This window comes from Lissotriton helveticus, chromosome 12 (assembly GCF_964261635.1).
Source record: "Lissotriton helveticus chromosome 12, aLisHel1.1, whole genome shotgun sequence".
NCBI classification, from domain to species: Eukaryota; Metazoa; Chordata; class Amphibia; order Caudata; family Salamandridae; genus Lissotriton; species Lissotriton helveticus.
This window is the reverse complement of record NC_136073.1, coordinates 507,085,764-507,102,081: the sequence shown is the minus strand read 5'-3', so window position 1 is coordinate 507,102,081 and position 16,318 is coordinate 507,085,764.

Genomic DNA, 16,318 nt, shown 5'->3' with positions numbered 1-16,318 from the left:
TCATCATTGAACTTGTAATTGAAACATCAGTGGATGTTGATCCCTTGGATGATTTAAATCCTGAGGATGAAGAAGAGCGTGATGAGGATGCAGGTTTGTCCGAATTATATGACATAGGATGGGAAGCTGACCTGCTTGAGCCTATGGAAATATAAACATTTATTTTTAAAATTTATAATTAATAAAAAGTAAAAAGGTAAACCGTTTAATTTAAAAATAAAGACACCTTCAAAAGCAGGTTATGTGTAGTGTCTTCAATAAAATATTAAAATATGCTCATAAAATTAGATCAGATTCACATATAAAATAGCATAGGTAACATAAATATAAATGTCATTTCTTTTCTGGTATTTCTGTATTGTAAATTTGCAAGGACTAAAAAATCTTCTATTTAAAATGTCAAGTAGTGTGTTAAGTTTTTGATCACTGTTATTGTTTTACTGTTTGGTAATAATGGTTAATAACATTTTTTATTATATTTTACCACAGATTCAACTGCAGATCATTTCAAGATTTCACCATGCCAACAATAGAAAGACAGAGAAAGGCTTCAAAACGTCAAAGACAGCAGGTGAAAGAAAATAAGCAGCAGTCCTCTAACAAAAAGATTTGTCAAGTCACGAAGAAAGCACCGGGTAAGAGCACAAAATATTTCATAAGAAATATGTGTAGTAAAAAAAATATTACTACAGAAAATGTTTCAGTCCATAAAATGAGAAGGAATTCAAATGGAAAGGAAAGGCCAATGAAAAATGTTACTGCTAGAGCAAGAGATAACTCTGTGCATGATAGTAGAAGGAAACAACAGTTTAGGGAGATTCGTAAACGAATGTTCCGCAACAGGATAATTGGCAATTTGTTAAAAAATATTAAGAAAGGTCAACAGAAACTGGTTTTTTATAAGAGAAAAAAAAAGTTGAGAAAGTTAATGATCAGGCATTTGAAATTAAACGTAAGTTATTTATTTTGATAATCAATAGAATTAGGAAGCTAAACAAGGCAATTTATGATTTCAAAAGAAATAGTAGATGGAAGAGAATAGTTAATCGTAGTAATTTTTGTGAAGTTTTTTCTGGAGAATGGATGCATAGTTCAAGCTGTGAGGCATTTTTTAATGAGGAGAGTTATTTCCAGGATAATGATTTGGTGCATGCAGTTGACACCAGTGGTCGTGCTTATGAAGTGAAAGATGGTTGTCCAGTTGAAAAAGAAAAACTTGTGACAACAGAGGCAGAAGAGGTGTTAGGTAATGAGGTTTTAGGAAGATGTGCTAAGGGTCCTGTGTACACCTGGAAGTGTAGTAGTATTTGCAGTGTGCGACAGGATTCCATCAATTTGCTTTGTGATTTTGTACGGTCATTTAATAAGAAAAGTTTGAAGCAGAAAATAAGGTTGTTGCAAGAATTAGATCCTTGCAGAGTAAGAGAAGTGACAGGTTTGCATGGTCATTCACTGGCTTGTCTTTCCAGGAGAGTATGCCAGGGTGTTTTTCATCATTTCAGGATGCTAGCAGTGCATCATAATAAAGTGAGGAAATTAGTTAGAATGTTGTATTATGCTAAGAGTCCAGCAATTATGCTTAAACAATTATGCGCTGCTCTTTTGCATGGTTCTGAAATAGATGTGAAGAATATATGTGAAGAAATTGAGTTTTGTTACTTTGGAAGTAAAGAGGAGAATGTTGAAATTGAGCAAGAAGAAGAGGGTCATGTGGAAGATAGTGTACAGGTTTCCAGTACAGATAATTTCCAGAGGGAAATTGCGACGTTTGAGGTGAAATCAAGTGAGAGGCCTAATTTCACTTGTGTGTGTTGTCGACGCACTTATTATAAGAATCAGACTAAGTTAGTGGATTTATATGCAAAAAGTGAAAGGGAAAATAATAGTGAATGGAAGGATTTCGCAACATACTTGATGGTAGAAAATTGTTTTGATTTGGGATTGGATCAACGTGTGTGTAGTTATTGTTGTTGCAAATTAAATCAAAACCAGATGCCTGCTAGAGCAGTTCATAATAATCTGGAATTGGTTGAGATTCCTTCTGAATTGAAGGATTTAAATACTTATGAATCTATTTTGATTCAAAGTATCCATCCCTTTCAGGCTATTGTAAGAATGGAGCCAAAGACAGGGAAATTGCCTCCATCAGATTTACAGAGAGGATTAAAGGGAAGAGTTGTTTATTTGCCTCTAGATTTGAAGAAAAACATTAACACAATTGGAGTAGAAAAAGTGGAAGAGGAACCTCTGGTTATCTTAGTTAATGGGGTTCCGACAAAGAATAAGAAAATATGGCAAGATTTAGTAGATGTTAGGAAAGTTAAAAAGGCAACATTGTATTTGAAAAAAAATAATAAATACTATAAGAATGTATATGTTGCAGAAGAGGAAGTAAGTGAGGAAGAGGATAGCGATTTGTGTGCTGGTCAAATTGAGAAAGTAGAACCCTCTACTAGTGAAGAAATATATAAACATTATAGTGTTCATCCTTTGCATTCCAAGGAAGTCATGGGGAATGCTATTGAGTTGTTTCAAATGAAACAAGCCAAAGGGAGTCCCATTAGTGTTTGGGAGGAAAGTTTGGAAGCTCGGTGTTTCCCACAGCTTTTTCCAACAGGTCAGGGAGGAAGATATGATGAGCGACCTCATCAAATTCCTGCTTCTGAATACCGGACTTTGCGATTGTATGCAGGAGATGCTAGGTTTCGACAATGCATTCCTTATTTGTTTCATCTCCTGTTTGAAAGCGATCTGTCTGGACTGTCATATGCAGTGAACCGCATCTTGAAAAGTGGTATACACATGCAAAACATCTCGGCAAGTGACTTTATGGATAAAGTCAATGTCCAAGACAGTATTTTGGATTCTCACCTGATTAATCTCATGGCGTGTCAGCGTGGTACTAATGAGTACTGGCACCGTCGTCATGGTGATTTAAAATGTATGTTGAGGAACTTAGGTACTCCCACATGGTTCCTCACTCTGAGCTGTGCCGAGTATGGCTGGGAAGACTTACTTGAATTTCTACGAGAGGCAAATGCTAACGTAGATAACATCGAATTCAAGACACCCGGAGAACTGTGCTCTTTGGATCCAGTCAATGTATGTAGGTACTTCAATCATAGATTTGAAGCTATGATGTCTTTCATCATGAATAAGAAGAATCCACCTCTTGGAGAGGTGTTGGATTTCTTCTGGAGAAAGGAGTACCAAGCAAGAGGTGCTCCTCATATACATATGTTGCTGTGGATCAAGGATGCACCTAAATTTGGAACGGATCCAGAAGACTCAGTGATGAGTTTCATCCAACAGTATTCTACGTGTGCTGTTCCAAACGCAAAGGAGAAGAAAAGCCTAAGAGAAAAAGTTCTGCGTTTCCAAAGCCATCGATGTGGAAAGTACTGCCGTCGTAAATTCCGAAACAAGGACAAGTTCTACACTAAATGTCGTTTCGGCTTTCCACGACCGGTGATTTCTAAAGGAAGAGTAAACAGTTTGATGTCTTCGCTGCGACACAATGTCATGAAGAAATCACCTAAAAACACTTACAATTTGAAGAGGAACGAAGAGTCCAAGTACATCAACGACTACAACCCGGTGATTTTGTCCATGTGGAATGCTAACATGGATATACAGTTTGTGGCTGATAACTGTATGGCTGTGGCTCGGTATGTGACGTCTTACATCACCAAAAAAGAGAAGACAGAATTGAAGGATATGTGGGAGGACATTTCCCATGAAAAGAGCCTCAGCAAGAAGTTGTACAGTTTCAGTCTGAAGATGTTGTCGCATCGAGAAATCGGAGCGTACGAATGTTCTGACCGGTTGTCTTCAGCAAGTCTCTATGCCAAGTCCAGGAGTATCGTTTGGGCGAGTCTTGGTCTTGCAGCAACGCGTAATCGAGTTCTCAAACCTGTGCGGGAAATTGAGTATTTGGCGGAAAAGGAGCCAAACAGTACCGACATTTTGAAGACAAACATGTTGGATACATATTATCCAAATCGAAGCAGTCACCTCGAGAATGATTGTCTGTATGAGGTTCTGCAAAATTACATATTCAAGAGGAACATCAAAGAAGATACTGAGAAAGGAGTGTATGCTGTAATAGGAAGTGAGGGATGTCTGGTCAAGCAAAGAAAATGCCACTTGGTAAACCATCAAAAATTGAGTGGCGAATCTCCTGAAAAAAAGGAGTTTTTCTATTTAGCACTTTTGCAACTTTTCAAGCCTTGGCGTGCAGAAGAGGAACTGCTTGGAGATTTCCTCTGTTACGAAGACTCTTTCAATGCCGCCAAGGAGACCATAGAATGTCCTGCTTTTCCCAAATATGTAGAAATGTTGAATGCGGAAATTGAGCAGGAAGCAACGATTGCAGCCGAGATTGCCAGAGACAGTTCTCAGGACAGTCAGAGTTCTGCTTCATTCAGTCAGGATCCACTAGGAGGACCTGTTATTGAAAATGAAGCTGCCACTGCTATGAATGAAGTGGAAAGAGCCATGGCACATGCTCAAGAGGATGCGGTTAACTTAGAAGAGTTGGAAAGACAACTCAACGTTGAGCAGAGGAAAATATATGACGAAGTTACCATGCAAATTGATCATGGATTAAGTCATGATAAGAAAGAGTGCTCATGTACGTCGTTGAAGCCTGTCCGACTGTACGTGAGTGGAGAAGCGGGAACTGGAAAAAGTTTCCTCATTAAAGCAATTTCATGCTATTTGCAGGAAAGGACAGAGTCATCGCTGTCTTGTGTTGTCACTGCTCCAACTGGACTGGCAGCACATAATATTAAAGGGATTACTTTACATCGTTTACTGATGCTGCCAGTGGAGCATGACAACAAATTACAATATCACAAGCTATCTGGAGATGCTTGTTTTGAAGTTTCAAGAATCTTGAGGAAAATGAAACTTCTTATCATTGACGAAGTAAGCATGGTTTCCAATGTCATGCTTGCCTTTGTGCATTTGAGGATGCAAGAAGTTCTCAAAACAGAGTATGATGTGTTATTTGGTGGCAAACACATCATTGTTTTCGGAGATCTTCTGCAGCTGACACCAGTGAAAAGGCAACCTGTGTTCAAAATGCTCACGCATGAAGATACCAGGAAGTGCCTAGGCAGCATTGGCAACGTCAATATATGGTTAAACTTCAATTATGCTGAACTGCATGAAAATATGCGTCAGGCGAAGGATGAAGTTTACAAGACTATTCTACAAGATGTTAGAATTGGAAAAGTGACCGAGCATGGGAAAGAAGCTTTACATGCACGATTACTGTCAAATTTATATCCAGAACAAGATGTTGTGCCTGAGAATATTTTTCAGAAAATTACTGAGAAGAAATCTGGAATATGTTTGATGCCAACTCTTGCAGAATGTGCCAAATTTAACAACAAAATGTTGCATTTAGAAAAGCAAGAGATTATGAAACTGGAAGCTATTGATAGAGTAGAGCATATGGGATCAACAATTATTTTGTCTGAGATTGGATTCATTAGAGAAGAGTATATCTAAAACTGCAGGTTTTGAAAAGACTCTGAATGTGTGCTTGAACTGCCGTATAATTTTAAGAAGGAATTTACATGTTGAAAGAGGTCTGGTCAATGGATCAATGGGTAATGTTGTTGATTTTGTGAAATACAGAAATAGAGATGGAATTGAATTTTTAAAAATTAAATTTGATGGCATTGAGGAAGTACAGCTAATTGCTCGTTGTTCTGCTAGATTTTTGCTTGTAAAAGACTTATATGTTCGCCGTAAGCAGTTTCCTGTTTGCTTGGCATATGCGGTGACAATCCATAAATCGCAAGGTTTAAGTGTAGACAGTGCATTGGTGAATATTGGCAGTTCTGTGTTCAAGGAGGGTATGGCATATGTGGCATTGTCACGAGTTAGAACTTTATCGGGATTGTACTTGATTGAGTGTGATGTCACAAACATTTGTGCAGATCTAGATTGTGTTAAGGAATACAATAGGTTAAGAAGAGAGTATGCGCCACATTTGCCTCAGTATCCTTTGTTTGAGAAACGTGTGGTAGGCCGGAAACGAAGAAATGAGAACAATACTGGGGAGGTTGTAGCAAAAAGACAAAAAGTCAATGAACCTAAAATTACAAGCAGAAACAAAAAGGATTCTGTTGAAGATGTTGTTGGTTTTCAGTTTGAAAACAGTTCTGGTGTCAACTGCTATGCTAATGTAGTGGTTAATGTTTTGTTTTCTCTAAAAAATGTAAAAGAAGAGATTGTGGTCAATTCTGATCAAAGATTTTGCAGTTTGTTAAATTCTGTGTTAGAGAAATGTAGCACTGATAGAAGAAACATAGAAAGTGTGTCTGAAATTCGAAATCTGTTAGACAGATGTACAGGCCAAACACAATTCTCTCAAAATATTCAGCAAGATTGTCAGGAGTTTTTAATGTATATGCTTGATGTATTACATGCTGAAGGTGTAGATGTAGATCAGCTGTTTGGGCTTTCTTATCAATGGCAGCATGACTGCGAGAACTGTATGGTATCAAGTACTACTAGTGTAGACTCAGAAAGATTTAAATATTTAACTTTGCCAGACAGTAAATCAGTCTCCTTTAATAAGCTAGTAAAAGCAGCTGATCACAACATGGAGTGTAGCCAATGTAAATCTGAAATGATGTCCACATTATTTATACGAACATATGGCCAGTATGTCATTTTGATGTTCCAACGATGTAGGCCTGATGGAACAAAATTGACAACTTTAATTAAAAATTTTGTAGCTTCGCAGTTGTCAATATCAGGAAGGACTTTTGTAACTGCAGCAATTATATATCATGACGGCCCTTCAATAACATCAGGACATTACACAGCTTATTTAAAGTCTAGAAATGGCTGGTCATTCTGCAATGATTCTGTTTTAATTTTCAAAAAAAAATTGCCGTATGACCTTAAAAACTCTTACCTGGTGTTTTTAAAACCAAAATTTTAGGGAAATAATCTCGGGATGTGCTCTGTGGAATTTCAAGAAGTTCTAATGGCTCCTACACAATTTGGCCTTGAGGATAAGTGTAGTTCAGAGACATAACTTCTAACCATAGGACTGGACGTCATGGAGAAATACGTGCACTTTCAATGAGTTCAGAAAAACTGTTTCTTTTTATAAGCTAATTGAAGCAGCCAATCAAAACATGGAGTAGAGGGAATGTAAGTCTGCAATGCTGTCTACTGTTTTACATTGCTTTGTGATTAAAAGTGATGTAGAGAATTAAATAATTGTAGTAGTCATAGAGGTAGTGTAAGTCTGCTTCATAGTAAGCAGTATCAGTGTCATAGGAAATGTAGAACATGACTGAGCAAGAAGGGGAAGATATTACTATTCCAGGATTGTGAAAATGATCTTCAACATTTTAATTCTGAAAGTTGCGGAAATGCCAAATGACGGGATTGGCTTACAAGAAATCCAAGAGTTATAAATGGCTCTGACCAGATTTGGCCTTGTGGAAAATTGTGGTAGAGAGCAAGAAGTCATTTATTGCATGTAACGTGTTTTTAAAAACGATGGAGATTTTCTTTCAGAAAGTGGCGGGCTGAAAGTAATAACAGCACAAAAGAGTGTAAGCTGTTCATAGGACATCCTTGGACGTCATGGAAAGTAAGTTAACTTTAAGGAGTTCTGAATTTTGATTTCTGATGTTGTATGGGTTTTTTAAACACAATCATTTTGATTGTGTTTTTTTTTCCCCGCTGTTACATGATGAATACCTTCAAGTCACTGTTTTTAGTGAAATTTGATACATTCTGAGAACAGCAAAAATAAACCATTTAACATGTATAATTAATGTTCTACTTTTTGTACTTATGATATACATTTAGAAATGTGAGGTAGATATGGAGAAACTGAGGCTTCTGTAAGTGTCAAAGTTAATGCTTACAGTGCTGCACTTCTGGGTACTGTTTTTTTTTAAAAACTGAATAGGCCTCACCTTAAAGAAACCTCTTGAAAGGACACATCTTATTTGTATCCTGAAAGAATCATTTAAAATGTTAGACACAATTTTATGATGGCTTTACATCTTTTTTGCGCTGCTACTGCATCACTATTGTGAGACATCAGCAGTGCAAAAGATGCACCATGTTCCAAAATAGGCCTCACTTCATCAGCATCAAGATACTGTTTGTTTAAAATATATATCTTTAGGATTGTGTAGGGGACGTATAGCAGCAGAGGCTTCTGTAAATCTCAAAGTTTTTGAAAAACTGTTTCTTCTTGAACCTTTTCCCTTGTCTTTTCAAATTTTTAAATACATGTTTTAATATTTTTGAAATGTTTCTTCTCTCTTTTACAGATTGAAAGTATGAAAAAATATTTGAAAAAGTTAACAAGAATTATAAGGTAAATATTTTCTACTCTTTTAACCCGCAATCCACTGCTGATGATGTCATTGACTATGTCATGAATGATGTAATAAGTGGACATGACTTACTTCATTGGTAGGCCTTCACATGTATTAATGCATACACTGCTGCACTTCTGCGTACTGTTTCATATGCTGAACTACATCTGCACTATGAGATACCTAAGCAAAGGCAACACAGGTGATGTGATTTTGAAATGAGCAAAAGAAACTCCACGTTTTTCAATTACATTACTTGTGTTTTCTAAGTTTACGGATGACATTGTGCAGATGAACTTTAGGTCTGTCTATGGACACAGAAGAGGTCTGGCCGTTGTTCAAGAGTGAAGTGGACATGTTTTACTTCAATGGTAGGCCTTCACATGTATTATCTCCTCTGTATTCTTCAACAAGCATAAATTTGATATGCAACCCTAAGTAGGCCTCATCTTAAACAAAATTTTGGAGAGGACACACCTTATCGTCATCCTGAATCAATCATTTAATCTATCACATTTAACATCTATTAGTTCTACTGCTTCATTTCTTTAATCCTTACTTTCCTGCGTTTGCTACTTCTCTCATTCCTTTCTCTATTACTTAATTATTCTACTCCTTCCAGTATTTTTCTCAGTCCCTCTCTTCTCATACTTCTTCATTATTATTCACTCATTCTGTCTCTATTAATGTTACTGTTTCTGAATGATCTCAAAAAATTTTTAAAACAAGAACAGTAAGTATAAGGATAGGAAACAGACATTTATGTTACAAGAAAGACAGCTATAGGAAGTAAACAAAAGATACTGTTACTCGCAATCCACTGCTGATGATGTCACTGACCATGTCAAGAATGATATAATATGTGACATGATCAGAAGTGGATTGCGGGTAACAGTATGTTTTCTTTACTCCCTGTAGCTGTCTTTCTTTTAACATAACTGTCTGTTTCCTTCCCTTATACTTACTGTTCTTTTTAAAAAAAAAAAATTTGGGTTCGCTCCTGGTTCGCGTACCGGAGTGCGAACTGGAAGCGAACTAAAAGAAATAGAGATTGGCAGAGTTTCAAAAATTCTACCAATTTTTTTTATAATGGGGAGGTAGTTCTGAAAAGAACATTTTTTTTGGTTTTTGTTGTTTTAAATTTTTTTTATTATTTTTCTGAACATTTTTTATATTTTTTTTGTTTTTTCTGAACATTTTGTAATTTTTTTGTTTTTTTGGGGGGGAGGGGGGAAACAAAAATGATTCATTGAGAAGGGCTCAACAGGAGCAACGAAAAAAAGAAGAATTTATTTTTTGGGGCGTTTCGGGCAAACATGATTTTTGATAGCTCTCATTATAAGAGTAATGCTACTTTCTCGGTAGCAAAGTGTTTGGCTGCACCACACGCACACTTGCTTTACTTCCCCCATGTCCATTTGAATGTTCGGGATCACCTCCCTCGCCTCTGGTCCCGATACTTCTTTGACAGCAGATGTTCTCACCATTGCCAGGGGATTTTGCTGTTCATCACGAAGCTGGGCAGCACTATGATTATTTGGGTGCCACCTACTCATATGCCTGTGCATCGTATAATTGCCGAAGCTGTATTTCTTGTCAGTGCCCCTTGACAGTCGATCGTTGCAAATACGGCAAAACACATATCTGGCATTGACTTTTTTTTGCCCTGCTGGAAATTTAAAAAATTGCCAGATGTAGTTTTCTTTTCTATTGTACCTCCTGGGCTCCTCTGGCAAAAACTCAGGCTCTTCCTCCTCTTCCTCCTCTTCTTGATCTTCCTCTTCTTCAAACATTGGTTGAGCAGGTGGTCCTTTCTTCCCTTGAGGAGGTGGGGGTGGTGGTGGGGGAACACTAGCTGAAGCAACAATGGAAGCCATTTCTCTATAAAGTAAAAGGGTCTTTCTCTCACCAAGATGAAAGTCAGAGTGAGGAAAGAAGGAGGGGTTTTCATCATTTGGGAAAAGCAAAAGTTCTCAACCAATGAAAAGTGTTATTTTTAGGTCACCTGACCTAGCCTTCCATTATTATGAAACCAAAAGTGAAATGAACCAATGAAAAGTTTTATTACCAAGTCACATGACCTCTCACGCTCATGTTACGCGCTGCGGAACGCTCCCCGGTTAGCTTCCGGTTCGCTGCGCTTCGCGCCTCGGTCCGCGCCCCGGGACACTTCCGGGTGCGCTAACGCGATACGTCACAAGACGCATTACGCGGCAACGCGATATGTCGCGCTTTCGTGACGTGCCGCGGATCGCTTCCGGGTCGCTGCGCTTCGCGCCTCGGTCCGCGCCCCGGGGCACTTCCGGGTGCGCTAACGCGATACGTCACAAGACGCATTTCGCGGCAACGCGATACCGTCACTATGTTGATTTCTTACCGGCTCGCGGACCGGGTCGCGGCATCTATTTGAGCTAACGGAAAGCTTCCCGGTTCGCGGACCGGGAGCGAAACAAAAAAAATATTTAAAAAAAATTATTAATAAACATATAAAATATATTTTTGTATTTAAAGAAGAATACATTTTACAGCTATAGATATTAGCTTTTAAAAAACCAATGAAATTCATTGAAAAAACCATAGGTTATAGACCATATATAGTTAGGAATTTGCATTTACAAAACCTTGAAAATTCACTGAAAAAACCATAGGTCATACACCATATATAGTTAGGAATTAGCATTTAAAAAACCTTATTTTACTCACACAAAACCAATGAAATTCCATATATAGTTAGTGGTACTAACTATATATCACGCACCCGCAATCCACTGCTGATCATGTCACATATGACATCATTCATGACATGGTCAGTGACATCACTGATGACATCACTGATGACATCTCAAATGACATCACTGATGACATCACTGATGACATCTCAAATGACATCACTGATGACATCACTGATAAAATCTCATTTGACATTAATGATCACATCACTGATGACATCATTCATGTGATAATACGATGAACCTCTTCAGACTCTAATATAACCTTAGATACACTCAGTGTAAACAGATACTCACAGACTGTCACTCATCCATGGAGTTACTTACACACCTAGTCAGTCATGCAAAGAATCAATCACAGCTCCATTTTCACAACTATACAGTTATACACACCTTACTTATTCAAACATATACTAAAACATATTTACTCACTTATACAATCCTGGATACAAGAGCACAATGATCCATACAGCCACTCACACATTCACTGGCTCTTATGCACAGTTATTTATATATGTCAACTCTCACATGTACTGTATTTTACATATGTACTTACTTTGACATGTAGCACTGAGATATGTATTCACTCACCAATACAGTCATGCACACAGTCAACCGCCCATACAGCTGTTTCCACATGCACTTTTGAACCCATACATCTATGCACAGAGTCATACACCTCCCAGCCACCCACACACACTCTCAGTCTCCCATACAAATGCTTGGGCAACCAATCAATAACCCATATAGTTACTCATATAGCTAATGATCAACACATGCAGCAGTTTACAGAACAACAGACATAATGATGCACAAATTAAGACAGTTTAGTCACTAACCCATGCACTCAGTGAGACACATTTAACCACTCACTCATACAGTCAGTCATGCACCTACTAAATCCTTCATCCAGACACTTATACATCTACTCATTCTTAAATATGTAAGACATATTTTAACTTTACAGAAAAATACAGTCACTGGATGTTGTCATCAGTGATGTCATCAGTGATGTCATTTGAGATGTCATCAGTGATGTCATCAGTGATGTCATTTGAGATGTCATCAGTGATGTCATCAGTGATGTCACTGACCATGTCATGAATGATGTCATATGTGACATGATCAGCAGTGGATTGCGGGTGCGTGATATATAGTTAGTACCACTAACTATATATGGAATTTCATTGGTTTTGTGTGAGTAAAATAAGGTTTTTTAAATGCTAATTCCTAACTATATATGGTGTATAACCTATGGTTTTTTCAGTGAATTTTCAAGGTCTTGTAAATGCAAATTCCTAACTATATATGGTCTATAACCTATGGTTTTTTCAATGAATATATATATATATATATATATATATATATATATATATATATATATATATATATATAAAAAATTATATGGCAAAATGAAACCCCTCATTTTGTTCCTTTTCAAATTAAATGTATTACGTGTTACCACTTTATTCCAATCAAGATGACTTCAGGTGTGCCATACTTTTGTCATAAGTAAGAGTGTTAGCGTTCTAGTTGTTCTTTAGAACACTCTGGGACATTCTGTCATTGGGCTATAGTTGGGCTACATCTGGCTGATATTTGGGCTACATTTGGGCTCTTTTGTCTCTGGTGGCCATCTTGGGAGACTGCATATCAGAATTTTTTTAATGAAATATAAGAGGATTTGAGAAGTCACTCAAAATGTGCCCTAATTTTTCTTTCTTCAGCACTAATCATAATTTCCATGGCAAAATGAACCCCCTCATTTTTTTCCTTTGCAAATTAAATGTTTTAAGTGTTAACACTTTATTCCAATCAAGATGACTTCAGGTGTGCCATACTTTTGTCATAAGTACGACTGTTAGCGCTCTAGTTGTTCTTTAGAACACTCTGGGACATTCTGTCATTGGGCTATAGTTGGGCTACATCTGGCTGATATTTGGGCTACATTTGTTTTTTTTTTGTCTCTGGTGGCCATCTTTGGGCTACCTTGGGCTACATTGGGCTACATTGGGCTACATTTGGGCTCTAACATATATATAGCCCAATGTAGCCCAATATATATTTTTTCAAAGTTAATTTTCGTAAAAACCACTGGAGCATATATCTTGAGACATAGCAAAGGCACATCGGGGTACCAGTCCCTACAATTTTGCCAAGTTTGGTGAAAATCCATTCAGCCGTTCGAGCTAAAAGTGCGACAGACCGCCCTATGGAAATTAACATGGGGAAAACACGTTTTGGGACCCCCTTTTATCTCGGCCCCCGCTTGACGAATCCCCCCCAAACTTTTAGGGAAGGACCGGAGCGCCGCGAGGCAAAGTTGCTAAACACTTCAGGCAGATTCCTCAACCGGCGCCAAAGTTATTCCCAATAGACTGTTGCGATTTCCCTATGGAAATCAATCCTAACTATATATACCTACTGGCGACCGCCAGTAGGTAATTTATATAATAATATACATACATACACACCCACAAATATATATATATATATATATATATATATATATATTTATTTAGTAACTTGCGCCCCCGCAATGCACTGCTGATGACGTCACATATTACATCACTCCTAACATGCTCAGTGAGATCACTAATGACAACACTGATGCCATCTCAAATGACATCACTGATGACATCATTGTTGACATCATCCAGTGAATGTATGTTTCTGTAAAGTATAAAAATATATTTTATATATATATATGCCAAGGTGTATTGAAGCATGAGTGGGTGGTTGAGTGTCTGAATGGATTATTTATTAGTGTGTGACTGACTGTATAAGTGAGTGATTAAATCTGTCTTACTAAGTGCATGGGTTAGTGACGAAACTGTGTAAATGTCTTTATTAGTCTGTTAGTTGGTGTGTAAGCGGCTGCATGGCTAGGTGAGTAGCTACATGATTGTCTATATGGGTTATTTATTGGTTGTCTGAGTATCTGTATGGGTGCCTGAGTGTCTTTGTGGATGGGTGAGGGGTGTGACTATGCCCATAGATATGTAAGTGGTTGTTTCACTGGTTGTATGGGTTCAAGAGTGCATATGGAAACAGCTGTGTGGTGGGTGAATGTGTATATGGGTGTGTTGGTAAGTGAATAGATGTTTCAGTGGTGCATTTGTGAGTAATTTAAAGCAGTATATGTGAATGTTGGAGTATATAAATGGCTATATGTGAGAGTGAGTGATTGCAAGAATATCTGTACGGATGAGTGTGTGTTTCTATGAGTGAGTAAGAGAGTAAGTATAGGTTAGTATCCGTATAAATAAGTGAGGTAGTGTGTGTATGACTGTATAAGCAAGGAAATGAATGTGTGATAGTTTCTTTGCATGACTGACCAGGTGTGTGAGTAACTCTGTGGATGAGTGGCAGTGTATGAGTGTCTATATGGGTGTATGAGTAGATATACCAGTGGCTGTATAGATGAATGACAGTGTGTATGAATGACTGTGTGGGTTAGTGGGTGGATGTGTGTGTAAATGTATGAATCACTGAGCAGGTATGTACTAACGGCTATTGGTCTGTCTGTGGTTTTGATATTGGTGGTCTGTATTTTAGAGTGGGTGTATGAAAGGTTTTATTAGGGTATAAGGAGGTGCATCAGATGATCACATGGATGATGTCATCAGTGATGTCATCAGTGATGTCATTTGAGATGTCATCAGTGATATCATCAGTGATGTCACTGAGCATGTCATGAGTGATATAATATGTGACTTCATCAGCAGTGCATTGCGTTGGCACGAGTTATAGATAGGTCTACTAATTATAACGGCCGAATTTCTATGGTTCTGTAACTTCTCCAACTAACTATAATGTCCCTGAAACCTATGGTTTTTCAGTTAATTTCTAAGGTTTTTTTAATGCTAATTTCCAACTATAACGTCCCTGAAACCTATGTTTTTTTCAGTTAATTTTCAAAGGTTTTTTAAATGTTAATTTCTAACTATATCGTCCCTGAAACCTATGGTTTTTCAGTGAATTTCTAACTATGCCTACAAAGGTAGGACATATTGAGGAAGAGGAAGAAAAGGGCAGAAAGAAGCAAAACAAATGCAGAAAGAGACAACAGAAGTCCAGAAAGACTTAGAAAAGTGCAGGTAGAAGAAGAGATGTGCAGAAAGAACCAACAGCAGAGCAGAATGTCCTCCTGTCCCCCCAACTTTTTGCTGATGGGTACTGGTGGTAACTGACTCTGGCTAACGAGGCATAGAGCCAGTGCTATGCTAAAAGACACTTAGAATACAGTGAAAACACCTACATACACTAGGGAACACTATGCATTGGAGTACCCCTGTTATTAGCATGACCCCCTCTGTATTTGCCATGAGTTAATGCCTGGGTTATTGCATGAGTACGTAAGTAGTGACTGGATGATTAGAGTGCTACAAGGAGAGTGCATGGTGATCCAGCCCCACCATAGCAAACAGCAGTGTCCCAGGGTGGGCACCCTGGGACACTGCAAGAGCCGTCCCTGGGGTGACGGTCTCAAGGGCCATCAAAGGCTCCAGGAGTTGGGCTGTGTGGCCCCCCTCCCAATGTTTTCAAAGCCCCATGGAGATGGTGGACCCCGGGGCTCAGAGGTCAGTAACGGATCCCAGCATTTACAGAGTTAGTGCTCCGGGGAGGTGGTGGTCCCCGGAGCCCCCCCACACAGGTAGTCCGTGGGAGGTGACGGTCCCTGGGGTGTGTTGGGGTACTCGAGCCCCCCCCACACACACATTATTATTTTAAAAATAATAGACACCCGGGGAGGGGCTGCGGAGGCTCCTGTGGGCCCCCACTATACATTTTTAGCATGCCTGCAGGACCTGGCCCACCCGGGGGCTTAAAAATAACGAAGTGTGGGAGTCTGCGCTTCGGTTTAAAAAATAAATTGTCCGGATTCATGCACCCGGCGTGAATCTGGTCGATTTATAAAAAAATAAATGCTTTTGTTGGCCCAGGGGGTCCTTGTGGGACGCCCTGAGAAGGCCTGGGGGGTCAGGGTGTTTTTATTCTGCCCCTTTTTCTAGTTTTTTATGCTTAATTCTCTCTTTCCTTGTGACTTGGTTCTACCGAGTCACAAGATGGCTGCCAACACTTCCTGGTTTGGAGTGTTGACAGCCAATTAGAATAAAGCTCATGGTCGGGAGGGGTCACGACTCCACCGCAGCCATAGATATCAAAACTTTTATTTTTTTAATTTCTCAGCAACTACTGAATGGATTTACACCATTT